The 18,690-nt window shown below is 32.9% G+C and overlaps 1 non-coding gene across 1 annotated transcript; it reads left to right on the top strand.

Annotated features, from left to right (window-relative positions):
- The first annotated feature begins 4,769 nt into the window (after window positions 1-4,769).
- TRNAS-GGA (transfer RNA serine (anticodon GGA)) lies at window positions 4,770-4,843 on the top strand. Its single transcript has one exon. It is a non-coding gene; the product is annotated as a tRNA-Ser (tRNA).
- Window positions 4,844-18,690: the final 13,847 nt, after the last annotated feature.

The raw sequence follows: 18,690 nt of genomic DNA, 5'->3' as shown, positions 1-18,690 counted from the left end.
CTCGCATTTACATTGCCCATGGGAAAAATTCGGAAACTAAATATGCAGCCAATCCCTTTCGCTTGGTTTCCACCCAGATCAAATTACCAGTATTCAGTGGCCTTAACAGCTCGGTCATCAGGTGGGGCCACTTGGGACAAAATTTACACGTGAACAAAAATAAAATTTTTAATTTAAAATTATTAAAATCAGAGCAACTGAAATTAACTAAAAAATTTTAAATAAAACATTCATTAAATATTTTGAATTACATTACAAAACTAAATAAAAGATTAGATTAAGATTCGTTTTTAAGAATTAAGTATATTGTTTCGAAACAAAACATATTAAATTTCAACTCACAAGTATTAATAACTCAAGCTTTTTTATTAACTTAAACTAAGCTTTTAATTTAAATTTAAAACAGTCAAAGACTACAATAAACTTTATGACATGACATATTAATTCATAGCGCACGAAACTTTAGACAAATAACATTGTTCCGTAGCATTGGAAATTTCAACAATTCTAGAATTTCATAGAGTTCTTTAATATGGATTTTTCACAAACATTTGACCTTTTTAAAATAATGCTTTTTCTAGTTCTGGTTTCTGTTCATCATTCAACTAATCTTTATTTATAATTTGATAATCAAGATGTGACAGAAATATCGTAGTCTTTACCGAAGAATTCAAGTCGAATTTATGTAGCACTAACATTAATTCGCATTAAATTATTTTGTAAAGCCATTAGCACTTTCTTTTAAACTAACAATATTAAAGCTAGAAGGAAACATATCGCTTGTAGATTTTCAATAGTATATTTTGCTGAAATTTTTTTTAATAGTAACTGAATGCCACCCAGACGGTATAGGGGTTATGGGAGCTTACTGCGGTACGGAAAATCCTGGAGAAGGCATGGCTGCAATTAATTGTCCGTCCCTTCATAAGAAGCAACGGTGACCCACCTATTAGGTTAATTATAATTTTACGTTTATTTTACGTAATTACCACCTATTAATTTTACGTAAAAAAACTTAAAATTAATTGTAACTGAATTCTTTCCAATGAGCTTTTGAAATCATTCACTCTTGCGAATAACTTAATATTTACTTTAATTAATATTAATTATCTAAATCAACTTAATATTTATCTTTAGTTCAGTCAAGTAAATAGTGAAAAAGCAATTTTCTATCGTTTAAGCTTTATCCGTGACATAACGAGATGTGCTTGCTTAGTTACTATTTAAAGTATAAATGCATTATACAGTCTGCATGTTGATTCTACCATAAGTTATTTCCTGGAGACTTGTAGCATTCGTGCTGGCACGTAATCTCGTATTTCAAATGAAACTCAAGCCCACACCCTTTAATCAATGCGTAATTAGGTGGAAAATAAATGCTTCTTAACAAATAATTTTCTGAATCATGTGTCTAAAAAAGGCGACAATTTTTCAAATGACTAAACTTAAAGCTCGTGCCGAGAAGAATATTCTATGCTGCAAGTTGAAGGTCAGCTTTTCTAATAGAATTCATTAATCTTTGTTCCTTAGGATCTGTAATATGCTAAATCCCCATAATTAATATTTGCCATGATATAAAGAATCACCATTGATATAAAGAATCACCATAATCATTATCAATTTAATAATAATCCCTAACTAAATTCACATAATAAATATTAATGATAATATTGTTAGGAATAGTGTTAGTGTAGCAGCAAAAAATTTTTTAATTTTCTGTACCTCTGTTTACACAAGTACAAACAATTTACACAAATATAGTAGAATATTATTCTATTATTGTACCGTTTCCTTTTCGATTTTACATAAAGATATTAATTTATAGTTTTTCTCCAAGCTTCTGGTATCTATTATCGACATCCCAAAATGCGACGTTTCGACAATTATTTATCTCAATATTTAAAGCAAAGCTTTAATCATTTTGTTATTAGCAGAAGAAGCACTCTTAATTGGGACGAATGTCGTCATGGAACAGTAGTTTCGAGGAAGCCTTTCATTTAAATAAGTTCTCATTCATTTTATTCTAAAATTTCTAATATTGGAAATGCTTTGAGTGTATCACAGCCTTCTGTCTCGTTTGCATATTTTTATCGTTCTCGCTAATTTTTACTAGAAAGTGGTTTTCCTGAAATCTCGGGAGATTCTTCTTAATTTCAAATGGACTCTTATATCTTTTTACTTTAAGACTATGACCCTATTTCTTCCTGGTGTTCTGGGATTTAGGACTAGATCATCATTTTTTGATGAGGAATTCATAATGTCTCCTTCAGGAAACAAAAATTTTGTGAACTTTGCTTCAGCACTTCTATGCTTAGTACTAGCGTAGCTATTTTTATAGTTTTAGGATACACTAGGGATTTTCTGTATGAGACCATGGAAAGTTTCTGCAGATTTCGTTTTACTTATTTCTTCATATTTCCTCATTTTTATCTGGCCACTGATCCGTTACGCTTTTTTTTATTTGATGGATTTGGGCATGTTGAAATGTCGTTGCTGAGAATGTCAGAAACACCGACACTTAAAGCATCGTCTCCTTGTACTAATCCTAATTCTTAATTTGATTCGTTAGAGATCTATTTCTTCTCAGATATTTTGGTGAGTTTGGAAATTTAAATTAACCCACATTTAATAATCTCTTCTATGATCTGAAGATAGCTTAAGGGTAGTTCTCTTCCCACTACTTGAATGGGCTTCTTCTCCATTATTTGACACCCGTAGGAAAAAACTGAATTTTGAAGCACTATCATGACCGGAAGGATATCATCAATATTTTTACAAATGATACGGATTGGATCATCCTTAAAGAAACCGTAGATGAATTTCTTCAATGATGGAATTTTTTATTGAAAATAATCTTTAATTTTTAGTCTTGCAAATGAAATAGCGAGCGGAAGTGAGCAGGAGTTGTCTTTACTTTTTCTTGGCTGTAGATCTGAGAGTTCTTGGTGGCCTATCTCTTCGTCTCAAATTAGCACTTTGGCTGTTTTCATAAAACTCATTGGCATCGGGTTACTAGCTTTCTCTTTAATAGTATTTGCCAAGCATTCTTACCTTCTTCTTCTTTGCTCGATATCTGCTTTTTGGCACTGGGGCTTTCTCTGTCTGGTTTCGATTAATTGTTCATGAAATGTCGCTAATAGGTTTCTTTGTTTTAAGGTAGTTATGTTAATTAACCAGTTGTTTTGCGTTCCGGATGTTTACTCTCACTTCTCTCTTTCCGTTTTCTTGTCAGAATTCAAATTACTTTGTGTGTCATTTATGCAAATTCAATAAACTACATTTTCCTTATTTCTATTCCGAATTCGATATTGATAACTTTGTAAAGGGCTAAAGGCTTTTTCCTTTTAGTTTCAATAATCTCTAAAACATCCATACTGATTTTAGATACGAAAAATAACAGCTAATGCTAAAGATTTTAAAGTGGAATGAAACTAAAGATTTCGAGAGGAGCCTAAACTAAGACACGTCTTCAGTCTAACAATGTCAAGACGATGACTAGCTTATTCACAAAGAAACTGCCCAACTCTTCTTAATGACTCATCCTGAAATCCCCTGAGGAACTTTGGGAGGGGGACTGTACTCCCCGATTTCGCGCAATCAGGAAGATATTTTAAAAACGCGCAAACAGGAATCGCGGAAACAGACCTAAATCGATTTACAAAGAAGAATTGCAAAGTAATTTGGACTACTGATGGCAACGTGGTTAGAGAGGATTTCTGATAATATGTAGCTTATCAGCATGCCAATGATTTTCAGGTTTTCATGAATAACGTTAAACTCTCGTGCAATGTATCTATGGTAATTTATCGCGAGTTCAAATGCGAAAATTTGAAAAAAAAATATATATAATGACGTAAGATTTACGTTAACAGTACTGCCGAGAGGATTTGACCTAACATTTGAATAGATAAAAATTAAATGTAACTAATAAATTTCCATACACGAAGAATTACACAAATAATTTATGCATATCTACGTCACAACTGTAAACATTTTACTCTTATTTTTAAATAGATAAGAACAGTGTAGTGTATTTTAAATTGATACGAACTATGGTTACGAACAAGTCTAATTCTGACAATGTTACAAACTCTGTTACATGAAATACTGTAAATCGTTTTAGTATTATATTACATTATAAATACAGAAATCTAAGATGCAGGGTTGTTTTGGTTTTTAAAAGGTTTTTAAAATTAGGTAAGAATTATTTGATATCGACGCTGCGTGTAGGTACTCGTAGACAGATGTCTTTATATGACTCATAAAGTAAAATTTGCCTATCCTGGAAGTTAAGGAAATTTTCAATGAACCTGGACTTCAAAGTTTGAAGTGTAATTAGAGGTTAAGAGATCTGCGTAGATTTCTAATAAGATTAATTTGCAATAATGATACATTTTGTAACCGGAGGCAGCATTGGAATTATTTAATTATGAGAATAATTTAACAATCTTAACAAAAATTGGAAACTAATTACAAAAATCTGACTTCTGAGAATTATTTCATATTAACAAAATTACCTCGTCAGAAAATCACACAGAAATATTTTTGCAAATTCCTTGCGCGCTGCAATTGATGTTATAGCTCACTTATCGCGTTTTTACAAACTATGACCTATTTTCTTCTAAGGAAGGAATACCTAGTGAAATTCTCTGTATAATGACAATATTTGAAATAATCACAGTGTTAAACCGTACCGTTAAAGAAGGGTATTATTCACAATAAATTTATGAAAGAATACTTATAAGGTATTTCTCCCGCCTTCCGAATGTGCCTTCGTGGTGCAGTGGTTCTGCACGTTGGGCCGGAATTCCAGAGGTCCGTGGTTCGATTCCCGGCGAAGACGATTGTTCATTTTTCATCTTGCCTGCTTCCAAAAAATACCTAATGTCTCTACAAACTATTAACATTGGTAAAAGTTTTGTGCACGGAATTACGCTAAATTCACAAAGGAAAATAATACAAAGAATAATAGGCTGTGACTTTTATTGGGTTTTAATTTGAACTTTAGAAGTGTTAATTTAAATCTGTATGACAAAATAGTAACTCCAGATGCATAAAAATTTGGAATTTTATAAGCTTTTATTACATTCATAGTATTTTAAAACGTAATGTCAGTTATGGGTTATAAAGTTGAAGGGATGGCATTCGTGTAATTAGTCTACAAAATTTAATTTATAATTTTTGAAATTTTTACTTTGTTTCCTAAGGATAAAAATTTTAGAATTGCATTTTGAACTAAAGCGGATTTTTTACTTTAAAATCTAAATTCGTACAGCAAACAGCAAATGTCCGTTGTTTAATGCAAAATGTGGTTTGATCATTTATTCTTCATCCTAATTTGGGCTCTAATAAAGGTTCAAATCAATAAATATCACTTTGCAGTTAGTGAATATTCTGACTGCTAAGCTGTTGCGATCATATTCCTTAGTTATAGGAATAAAACATATTTTTAACGAAGTGAATCAAGCATCTTTTCAAACAATGTGTAAGAATTCGCTGATAATGTTAAAATATAATTTTTTTTCTTTTATTTATAATGCATAATAGAAACCAATAACTTACTGAACCGCAATGAAATCAACTGAATTAAACTATTTGAGATTTTATGAAAACGCATTACACATTTAGAAACAGAATTTCTAAATGTGATCAGAGGCTTATTTTTACAGAACTTTTAAAATTTATTTATGACAGAGGAGGATTACATGACTGCTCAAAGACCTCTTCCCATGTATTATATAATTGTAAGATTCAAATAAAAATTATTGTTTCACTCTGCAATACTTGTTTGCTTACTACCCAATAATGATAATATTTTGCACAACTATGCGTAAAGCCTATATATATCCACCACTTAGGCAAAATTTTAAGGGAGAATTTTAACTTTACTTAAATGAATAAGCAATTAGTGAAAGTAAGATGTCCGTAACAATGAAAATGTTCGAGTTTCGATGGCAATATATGAAGATTATTTATATATTTTACTGGTTGCGAACTTATTTAATATTATTCATTATATTCCCGTATTACGTATGAACTTTTCAATCGATTTTCTTTTCAGTATTCACCTGTATTAAGAAGGAAAATTAAAAAGAGCTTTTTTTAAGTAATTATATTGGTTTGGAAAATTAGAAATCCGCGGTACATTAATGGATATGAGTCTAGCTTAATTTTTTAAAAAAAAACCTTAGATTTCAACATTTTAGTAACGTGCCATAATTTCCATATAATATTAGAGTTTGTAAAAGCCTTTTTAAGAAAGTGGATACCGTCATACTTGTAGAAAAAAGAAAGCCGTTAAAAATAAGGAAAAGAAATGCTATTAAATGATGAATTAAAATCAAGTAAAAACTCAGATATCAAACGTTTCACGATAATCTTTGCATTTTTGCATTTCCTGGGTGATGAACTAGTCTCTAGCGTGCCATTCGTTGCAAACTCAATTAGTGTAATGGAAATAACAGCTTTTTTCTCCTTAATGTTCAAAATTAGCACTTAACATCAGTTATACTTGACCGCATTTTCTTTCCATTTATTTTTAGCAAAGTTAATTTTTGAGACCATTTCCTAAAGGTCTTAGGTGAAAGTATCGATTGGCCCTTCCCAAATAAAGAACACGAAATACATCGTTTCAAGCAAATTTTGGCGTCCAGCTAAATGATTGCCCTGATGAGCCTCCGGTGGCTGATCTGTCTATTACTTGAAAAATATCCACCATTCAGCGATACCAAAATGAACGGACAAAAGAAAACAAAATGCATAAAAGAGCATTAAACGAAACTCCTATATATATTTCTCTTCATTCTTCAGTTAATTCTGGATGTTTTGTAGACACCTGCAGCTCTGACTCGCCCAGAACAAAACTAAACCGACCATTAGTGGCTTTACAAGATTCACGTTTTACCTAAATGGACTCTGAAAGAAATTTAATGGGTGTCTCTCTAGCCGCCGGAGCTCACACACCCACCTGCTCACTTCACAATGGGAAACCTCCTCGTATCCCAACCATTAAGCGAATGTTACGTTCCATTTATTTATTTACTTTTTTTTACTTTTCAGTTAAGAATGTTTTACGCTATCGGCCATTCTTCCCATTTTTTTTACTCTTTTAATTGATGTGTTTCGAGAGAGAAAGGCAATGTGTATAACTCGTCTAAGTACGGAACAGTACGTGATTAAAGGTCTTTCACACGTTGAAAAAGCTTGGTTTCGTGAAACACATAAGAGATCTATTACACAGTTTAATAGTTTCGGAGGATCAAATCTAGTTTTTTTTAATACTGAGGTGGATGTGATAACTATTGGAAAACAATGACAGTTTTAATGCTCTTTAAAATGCGGGTTCGAGAAAATTTTTGAGATCTCTTATTTGCAAGGCTTTCCGATACATAATGTCATTGCAAAGTTATTTTTTAAGAACTGGAATAAAAAGAGATGCAAGTTTGAGTATGTTTTTCCAAGCTGCTCGTTTAAAATTTTGTAATATGAAAGGTAATTTTATCATTCTTCTGCAGATAAGTTTTAAGTTACCAAACTTCATTATCGTTTTAAAGACTGAGCAAGCTCTTTAATCTTAATGAACAGTACTTTGATAAATCTTTGTTTGAAAGACTCCTGTTATGCTGATAATTGCACATTACGAGCATCAAATATTCAGAATTTTTCTCTGTCTAATACGATCACTTACTCACATCGGTGGAGTAATGAAGAGTATCTCTTAAAGTTTACCTAACTCTTTTTCAATTTAATATATCTGTTATTCTCTTTGGTTCCTTTAACGAACTTCTCTTTGTTCCATTATTCTGAACATTCCCATATTTCCCTTAACTATTCCCTTGCACTTCTGTTTACTACTTTTTATCAAAAGTAAATTTAAGTATATTTTCTAAAGAAGATGCTATTAACTTTATACTAGTGTCCTTTACTCGTTATTTATTATAAATACATTATGATAGGTATTTTCGGTAACAGAAGGCGCAGATGTGTGATTAGAAGACGTAGCAGCAATCGTGACCAGAACAACTTTCTTGCATTGTTGCCAAACCATTTTTGTGTAGAAAATACGCAGATTAATTGGCGCAATCTACTGATTGCGCCAATTAATCTTCAATAATAACATCTAAACATTTTCATATCTTCATAACAGTATATTTGATGCGAGAAAGATAATTGGTGATACATTAGCAGTGTTACCAACAAGAGAATTTGAAAATTTTAATATTATTATTATTGGTTGAAGCTTAATGTAAGTACATGAGTCATATACTTTATATAATAGTTATATGGCAAGGATTAATTTTAACCTGGCGCACTTTAGAGCGCTTTATTGTAAGTATATTGTAGAGCCATTAGACTTTTTTGATGAAAGAGACGTGAAAAATGTGCAATGCCCTTGCCGGGACTCGAACTTGGACCTCTCGAATACACGCCGAGTGTACTACTATTACATCACGAAGGCATGCTGGAAGCAGAGAGAAAATATATAATTCCCCTTTTAAAAGGCGACTGAGGATTAGGGTACCCAGTCGCCAAATCCTGGTGGTGACGAAGTATTGTACATCTCTAGTTCGGAAGACTTTTATAGAGTCATTAGGAGATATGAAAAATGTGCAATACCTTCACCGGGATTCGAACCTGGACCCCTCAAACACGCACGAGTGTGCTAATGCTACAGCTCGAAGACATGCTAAAAGAAAACACCTTATAATGTTACTATTTTTAGGGTAGAAAAGATGAATAATCACATTAAATAGGAGATTTCAAAGGGCTATTGAATATTAAAAATAGAATTTTATTCCATATATTCTTTATCCTACACACACGAACACACACACATGCGAAAAATATATATATTGTACAGCGACTACAAAAACTAATTCGGCAAAATTAAGAATGATAGAATATTATCATTCTTAATTTTGCCGAATTAGTTCATACATATATGCAGCGTGTACATAAAACGATAATATGGGACAATATGGGTGTCAATGAAATATGGGCAGGGAATATAAAAATTACTAGGATCATGCTAGAGTTTTCAGTTACTAAGATTTAATGTACAGCGATTGTGGCTTAAAAATAATTAAAAAAATAAAATAAATTATTTTTCAAGGATAAATTATTCTGAAGCGATCTTGTCAGCAGTGATATTAAGTTCATTACAATACAAGTATATAAATGAATAGCGTTTCGACACACATTAAGCTAAAACATAAAACGCTTGCTCTAGATCTTAAATTTATGTAAAAGACAGTCAAGGCAACATAATGTGCACACTCACACTCTGCACTGTTTAGAATATCTGTATCATTGATACTAAGCATAGCGATTCTAAAAGACATCGAAATACAAAGCTGAAAAATTGGTACTTCAATCTGCGGTGTAGATCTATGAAAAGATTCTCTTCCAAACAGGACAGAAGAAACTATTTCCATCACACACTGACGAGTCGCTACCAAACAGAGAGTTCGAATAAATTAAATAATGCATGCTTCATATGAGCATGCATAAATAAAACTAACATAAAATAAATCAGAAAATAAAATTCCAATCCGAAAAAGAATGTTCATTATCTCTTCAGCCGCGTATACAAGATTCCTTACATCAGTTTAAGAACTTCTGTTTGTTCTCCTCCGATTGCAGTGTTTTTTTTACTCGACGGCGCACCGCAAAAAAAGTCAGTAGCGTTATAGAACGCCAAAGGAGCAGACGATGCCAAGATCTTAGGTGTCTTACCGCTAATGATATTAATAAAATGCTAATGATATATTAATGCGTTGTATCTGCCAGGTGGCAGAAAAATATTAAACTGTAACACGTATCTGCCAGGTGGCAGAAAGCTTGTAGATATTGAACGTAAATAAATGTACAGTAGAACAAATTGCGGTAATATACGTTAAAGGTTCCAACACGCAACGCCGTATTTCAATCCGTCAAAACTTCCCAAATTGGAATGTGATTGCTACTTTTCGTAACAATATTTCTTACATTTCATAAGTCGAATAAATTTCTATAGTTTTTGTGTACAATATTATTACACATGCTGAAAAAAGACGTTGTTGTTGACTAATGCTCACGAGACTGATTTACAATCAGACCAAGCCCATAAAAATCCTTCTGGAAGGAGCGCAAGATGTCGTTTGCAATAGCCTTGAGCACCTTAGAGGTAAGATTGCGACTTAGCTCAGTTTCGCCCTCGCCAATTTTGATGGAGAGCCCCCCCCCCGGGGAACGGGTCCGAGAGTCTACCACCCTCTTCCCCTACACTAACCTCTGGAGAAAACTTTAGGCTTGCCGCATATTTAGAGTGCTCCCATGCCGCACGGACACTATATATATGCAAACACCTATGCCTTTTCCGGCTTTCTAACACGAGCCCTTCGGCGCGATAGTCACCGACGCTAACCACTGTACCGGTTGGGCGGCATGAGGCGTCTGATTTTAAACAATCACATGTTTTTCGATGACAGTTTGTTTTTAGCGTGTGTTGATATGTCGAAGGCTACATGAGGTTTTGTGGTGCCTTTGTTGTCTCTAGTTACAGCTTGATGTGGCAAAAAGTACTGTCTCCTGTTTTTAAATACTCCTATTCTTCACCGATACCTTGCTGTAAATTTTGATATATCACAGCTTTGTAATGCTCTTAAAACTTCGAAGTTTTCTCATATCTGCGCCACAGCCACTGAAATAGTTTTTCGGTTACCTCAAAATGATCTCGTTTTTTCCGTGCATGCTCTTTCCGCCGCAAGCAAGCTGTATATCTGTCGTTCTCAAATTGTATGGATTCTTGAAATTTCCTGAGGGTCACATCGTCTTCTAAGTTGTGACTGCCATCAGATTATCTTACTACCACAGACATGGAATCTCCATCACAGACATCTGCATATGCGGACACGAAGGCAACCCTAACCACTACCTGTTCCCATGCCCTCTTACCTCGGCCATGCACCTTCCACAGCCTACCACCAATCTCGACGCCTTTCTCCGTTTCACGGTTATAAACCGTGCAGTAGTGAATAAAATTTGCCAAATGATTAGCTACCTAGCCACACAGGGTCAAGACGTCTATCACCCGACTTAAGCAGCTGCCATGATCAACGCCCATCGCTATTCTCCACAGAAGTCTTCAACCGCAGTACACTGAGTGCCTGTGCTACGCTTATTGTGCTGTGCTATGATAACTGTGCAATGATAACTGAGCTACGCTAACTGTGCTACGCTAATTGTGCTATATACTGTGCAACAAACGTGTATAACTGACCTAGCGGATCAAATGTTAAAATTAAGCATGATATATGTCATGCATGTTAATATCTCTGTTTATTACATATGTGCACTGTGTATAGTAATTTAAGTATCTTAAGCGCATGCGTTTTCTGCAACGGTGTATTTTGTTTCAGCATTGCGTTATATGTGTTTATTACAGCATATTTATTTTATGTGTATGTCCAATGTGTATCACATCATATGCATCTGTCACTATATAAGTATTTACCTCAATGGCCGCACTGAATGTACATTACTATTGCTTCTGTACTGCGCGCGTAATATGCTCATGTCTCCAAATTATAACTTATGTGTCACGCATATATTCTCCTGCATGTCTGCGTTTTGCGTCTTGTACCTTTCGTATCTTTTGTGCATATGAGTACTGCACTATATGTGTTTATTATTGCAAATTGCCAGATTGCAATAATTGCCAGACTGCAGTCTATCACCGGATTGAAATGTGTGCCTGTGTATGAAATAACCAAACTTTGGAAATTGCCATTTGATTTATAATTATGCTATTGCAACAGCCCTGTGAGCAGAAAATGCTTATGTTTAATTTTAATACGTAATGTGTATACTGGCATGTTTAATAATGAAATGTTTAATCATGTGTAATTATGTTTAATTGGATGTTTTAATTATGTTGGTGTAATGTTTAATTATGTGTATAATGAAATTTGCATAATGTGTTTTAATGCGCGATGTATGTAACATGCTTATATCTCTGCTTATTACTTATGGACACTGGGTATAGTATTTTATGTGTCAGTGTATAGTGTTTTGTACTTCAAGCGCATCTGTGTATTGCGATTTGTAGCCATTGTGCACGAGTCTTGCTTTATATGTGCTTATCACAGCATATTGTATTTTATGTGTGTGTCTAATGCGTATCGCATCATATGCACCTGCCCCTCTACAAGTATTTGCCTCCATGGCTGCATTGATCGTACACTACTATTGCTGCTGTACTGCACGTGTAAAATGCTAATGCCTCTAAATTATTACTTATGTGTCATGCATATCGTCTCCTGTGTTTTGCGTTTTGTACCTTTTGTATCTTTTGTGCATATGAGTATTGCATTACATTTGCTTATTTTTTCACTTTATATCAATGTATATTGTATTACTTCTATTGCACATCGTATTACCGCTATGGCCGCATTGATTGTACACTATTATGCCATTGCACTGTGCGCGTAATATGCTAATATCTCAGATTATTAAATATTTGTCCTGCGTAATGTGTTCTGTGTATTAGTGTACTGCGTTATGTAAATTATATGCATATGAGTTCTACACTATTATATGCATATGAGTTCTGCGCTATATGTGATTATTACTGCATACTGTATTACTGTATATTGTATTACCTCTGCTGCATATTGCATTGCATCCCGGGTATCTGTGTACTGCGTCTGGTGTCTATTGTGCATATGAGTGTTTATTATTGCACTTTGTATTATTGCATATTGTATTACCTATACAGCCGCATTGATTGTACACTACTACCGTTACTGCACTGCTCACGTTAACATGCTAATATCTCAGATTATCACTCATATGTTCTGCGTTATACGTACTGTGTACATGTGCACTGCGTTACGTATCTTCTGAGCATGTGAGTATTGCATTATATGCGTTTATTATTGCAGATTGTGTCACTGTACATTGTATTACCTCTATTGCATATTGTATTATGTGTTTAAGTGTTTTTGTGTATCTTCTCAAGTGTCTTTAAATATTCAGGTGTCTTTACGTGTCTGAAGCGTCTTAGGTGTTTTAAATGTTTAAAAATGTTTGAGGTTTTTAAGTGCTAAAGGTGTTTTTAGTCTTTATGTATTATTTTTTTTCTTTTTTATGTTTATGTGTGTTTTATGTGTGTTTATACTCTGTTTAATGTATAAACAAGACTACCCCACCCACAAATGTACATCAAATTTCAATGTAGCACAATGTCACCCCTGTATGGCCATGTTTAATCTGAATGGAGTATTAATAAGCTTCCGGTGCGCCCTTGTGCGGCTCCAGGGAGTTGTTGCATCTGGATAGGGGAGGGCGTGGGACATATGCCTGTTTTACCCCTGTTAAACACCAGGCGTACCCGTCCTCCGTCAGCTGTCACCTGTCACCTGGCATCAGATTTATTAGACTTTCTCCAAGCTTCAGATTGCCATAAATTTCTCATCAATTCTGTCATCGAATCAATTATATTTAACTTTTATAAAATTCTGTATGATATTGAATGTGTTTGATACATTGCACGTATTTTATGCTCCGCTCACAGACCACCCTAATTTAGATTTTATCGCTACTAACGATATAGAAATTCGGCAGACCCTTCCTGTAACAATCTTCTAATACATATCTGACACAACACGTAGTGAAAAGTCTTCATCTCTGCTACTAAACTACTAAAATCAAGCGTGTCTGTTAATTGTAACCCTTTATTTCTACATATATTTCTAATCATTTTTACTGGGTATTGGTACTGTACTGAAACTAATTATTTCTGTTTCTGAAGCTTCTATGTTTATTTTGATTTTTGTATTTATTGGATGAGTCAAAAACGAAAATGACATTTTTTTTCTTGATTTCTCGTGGCCGAATGCATAAATTGTCACAAATTCACTGCCGATAATAGGCAAATGCATCCTTTCGGAAACACTTCTCTTGATGAAACTTTTCTGCGATACAGAACAATATGCGTATTCCGGAAATGGATTGTTTACCATTGTTTTTAATATTTGCTCGAACTGTCAGTAAGAGCTCGCCTTTTTCGTAGAACCCCATTAACAGAATTCATGATAGTTTTCGACATCTGTTTATCATCCATCAATTTATGGAACTCTCTCATTTATGCGTCAGTCTGGCTAGGGAGGTTTTTGGCGTCACATATCAGTCTCGAATGTTTACGTTTGCAAGCCAAGCGTCGCTCTTTTTATTTACTTGTCCATACGGTATCATTTTTCTGCTTGCATAAAAACATCGGCCATTATTACGTTATAACCTTTCGACTTCCTCTCCAGTTCTTTATCATTATTTTCAGAACTGCGCTGATAATTATTGCAATTTATTATTCCGGTTTGTCCGTAGCAGACGGTGTAGATTTCTAGGCTTGTATTTTAATAGTATTTTTTTGAACTAACTTGAGTGAAATTTAGTTAACTTGCGTAAAAAGAAAATAAGTTTTTTAGGACTAATAGCCCTTTTGGGCCAAAGGAGCGTTAGCCCAAAAGGGCTATTTGTCTTGAAATGACATTTTGCGTCGAATCACTATAAACGGCTGTATCACTTTTCAAATTGTTGCCTCCAAATATTATCACCCTGTATTATATTTAAAGAAATTAAATAATGAAGAATCTATTTAATATTTTTTTAAACTTTAACGAATTTGCGATTAAGAAACTTAATGATTTCAAAGCAAGCAGTGGCAACGCACTGTACTGATTAAAATATTTTTATCTCCAGCGCGCGAGATTATCTACCCAGAATTCTAAATATATATTGTTTTTCAATATTTTTGCTCAAATGGGCGTTAGCTCAAATGGGCGTTAGCTCAAATGCTCTCGAAATTAGCATCAGATTTTTTTAGATACAATTTTATTTTTTTAACTTTCCCATTTTGAAGATTCCTTCAGGTAAACGAAAATTGAAGAGATGAACAGGAGATTTAAATCGGAGTTGTGTAAAAAATTTGTTTTTCTCTAGAAAAACTGGAAACCATGCATCTTTTATGTCAAGTACCATTGTCACAGTTCAAAACCAGTAATCTTAAGCGACATCATGAATCAAATCACTTTTCTTTCAGCGAAGAATTTGCTGATGGTTGCGAGTTAACACAAAATATTGTCTTTAAAAATTAAATAACCAAACCAAAGTTATGTCAACGTTTATTAAAGAGGCAGATGTAGCAACGAAGGCCGGATTTGTTACGACCTTCAATACTGCTCAGGTAGAAAGCGCTTACACTGGAGGAAAGTTCATAAAAAGAAATATTCCGGAAGTAATTTCTGCTTTAGATGGCGTTATGTAACAAATAATCCAAAAGTGAAAAAACAAATATTGGACCTTATTACACCAAAGGATATGACTCGAGCTGTAAATATAATAAAAAACGCCTTTGATGCTGCATTTAGAAAACATTCTGTACCGTCGCAATGCGTCACAACTGACGGTATTTCAACTATGACACGTCAACTAGACGAGGGCGTTAGGCAATTTTAAATACGGACGTATTGTATCCTAATTTTATATTTGCCCATTGAATTGCTTATGGGTAACACCTAGTAGCTAAAAATTTTTAATGTGATTATATTATGGTGGTAGTTTTAAAACATGTTAACTGCATACGTTCAAGCACCAAAACTCATCGAAATTTCAAAGCCTTCATACAAGAAATAGGAAACTATGAGCTTCAGATAATGCATTATGCTTTTGTTTAGTATGTGCGATGCGCAAATAAAATTCTTGAATTTGTTAAAATGAATCAAAACGTTTATCATTGAAAAAGTAAATCTCCAGAACTTAAAGATAATAACTGATTAATAGATATGGTGTTTGTCACAGATGTAACAAAACACTTAAAATCATTAAATTTACAGCTACAGTGATATAGTAAACTCATAATAAAATGTTGGAAACTTTAGCCAGGTAAACTAAATTCTAGTTACATATGATATGTACAAGCTGCATAGACTAGCAGAAGAGATTACTCATAGAATTAGAAATTCAATAATACCTGAAGTCATCATTTACATTTTGAGAAAACCCTTTTGCTTTGAATTGCTATGTTAGGAAACGCTATAGCTGCTTAAAACACTGCTGGGGACATCACGTCTGTGGATTTAGAGCTACTGAAACTTAAAGAAGGTGAAGAATTGAAACAGGTAAGAAAAGGGTGGTTCAAATTTGAGTTTTGGAAGCAAACTCCAGAACAAAAATATCCTAAATCCAGAGAGTGTGCGCTGAGACTTATCACAGTTTTCGGTGCTTCGTACTGTTGTGAGTCTTTGAATTCAACACTTAAATTTATTAAAAATAACCATAAGTCCATTTTAACTGATCATCATTTATCTTCACTTCTGCGAACTTAACTGACAAGCCACCAACCAAACATTCGACAGCTAATTGCTGAGATGGACAACATTCGTAAAACATGCACAAGCAAATCAAACTCTTAAAGATTTTCTTTACAAAATTGTTTGATACTATACAATATTTTTACAGATTTTTACAGATTTTACAGCTTGTTTTATGATTGATTGAATAACATTATTAAGTTTCTTAACAAACAGGAAATGAAACAAAATAATAATGTAAGTTTATTAATAACTTTTTTAAAATTATATAAATTAATTATTTTCATCGATTATTGAGTAGTTTTAGTTTATCATGTATTAATAATATATATATATATTCATAACAGATTCACCACTTTGCTCGCGAGCCGCGCTATGGTCACCCCTGATACACTATATATATATATATTATACACAAAGGCTATATAATATCTAAGACGAAGACTGTGCAGTATATATCTATATTTAAATTCAAATCAAATTGAAATATCAAACTTAGTTTGGAAAAAATAAGAATAGAAATAGCATAAATATTGCAGAAGTCAGTGTGCAAAATAACTGCAAAAACAAACAGATACAAGAAAATAGAAAAGGACTCAAATTTCGGGGCATACATTCTTCAGAGCATTGGTACACTGGGAAATGCAAATGAATTTGCCTGCTTTTGAGCCAATAGATGCAAAATTAAACTTAATGCATAAAATAAATTAAAAATAAACAGTACATCCAGCAGCCCAGTCCCATCTCCTACAGGCAGAAATCGAAATATACTGCAAAAACTAAAATGAAGCAAGTAGAAATACGAAGTAGAAAAAAAATAAATCTGAAAATAAGTTTTAGATATAATTTTGAAATCTATAGAAAAATGCAATTTTCGTTTTCGCTTTTCGTGTTTTTCTTTCTTTTTCCTTTCTTTCTCCTTTTATTTATTCAAATAAAGTAATTTTCAGCTGTTGAATATAGTAATAAAAAAAACAGTGCCTCGTAATGAGGAAAAAAAAAAAAAAAAAAAAAAAAAATCAACTTTTACAAACAATATTTTTTGGATAAAAAAAATGTTTAATTAAAATTTAATATTACATGGAAAAAGAACTGCAAACAAATTATCAATAAATTAACGTTACATTTTCGAATACTTGCATTAACATTAGAGAACAGTAATCAATTAAAGAATTAGTATTGCAACTTACCCAGAAAGAATACTAAATAAAGAGAAACAAAAAATTTTTAGTTAATAAAATAAGGACTGAAAAATTTTTGATACCTTAAAAGCAGTGCAACTGCGAACAGGAACATTGATTTGAAGTTGAGATTCTAAAAGAAAATGTAAACAATGGGGAAAAGCAAAAGCATTAAAACAAAATGAAAAAGAACCTAAACGGAACTGAATAAGCATTTGAACCTATAAAATTTCAAAAATAAGCAAAGTCAAGTAAATCTGCATTATGCGCTGAATGCTTCAAATATAATAAACTAAAAATTTATAGCAAAATTAAAATAAATTCAACAAACGATAACTGATTTTTTTAAATTTATAGATAAATTTAATGGTACGTCTACTGGCTAAAACACAAGCTTATTCCTTTGCATTTCTCTGTGGACTAAGTCCCTGAAGTAGATATACTGAGAAATGTAAATCGCTTTCAATTTTCTTGTATTTGTTTATTTTTACAGCTAATTTCTGCAATGGTTTTGGAATATTTATCCTATTTTTTTCCAAATTACGTCTGACATTTGAATCTGCTTTGAATTTAATTATAGTTGCCAGTTTATTGTAGCTTGAAGAGCTTAACTGGGTTCCGTTTTTTTAAATTTATTTCAAATATATATATATATATATATATATATATTTGAAATAAACAAAAGCTGGTATAACATATATATATATATATATATATATATATGATATACCAGCTTTTGTCCGGAATAAATAGATTGGTGAAGAAATATAGATGTAGTCGTAACTTAAATTATCAGACGATAAGTTTAAAAAAACAGGATCCATTTATTATTGGTCAGGAGAAATAGCAGTTACAAAAATCATATTTCCGGAGTAAATAAAAAAGAATTACTAATAACTTTTTGTATGAAGTTTACTGCATCGTTACATTAAAGAAAAGACCCCAATATTCCTTTGTGAGTCCTTTTATAGCCTCTGGAGCTTCCAAGAAATGACGTCAGCCATTCCAGTTCGCTTTAAATATCTCCAGAACATTCTATAACTGTACGTGTAGAAAAAGGCGGGAAAACCAACTTGTCTACGGGGCTGTGGATTTAATTCCACGTACTTTCAAATAAGAGACCGTCGCCATTAAAAAATGAAAAGAACATACAGTTAGAA

Source organism: Stegodyphus dumicola, chromosome X1 (genome assembly GCF_044657685.1).
Source record: "Stegodyphus dumicola isolate Sdum_Otavi_A_Nest chromosome X1, ASM4465768v1".
Lineage (NCBI taxonomy): Eukaryota > Metazoa > Arthropoda > Arachnida > Araneae > Eresidae > Stegodyphus > Stegodyphus dumicola.
This window is presented reverse-complemented; position numbering and strand designations above follow the sequence as displayed.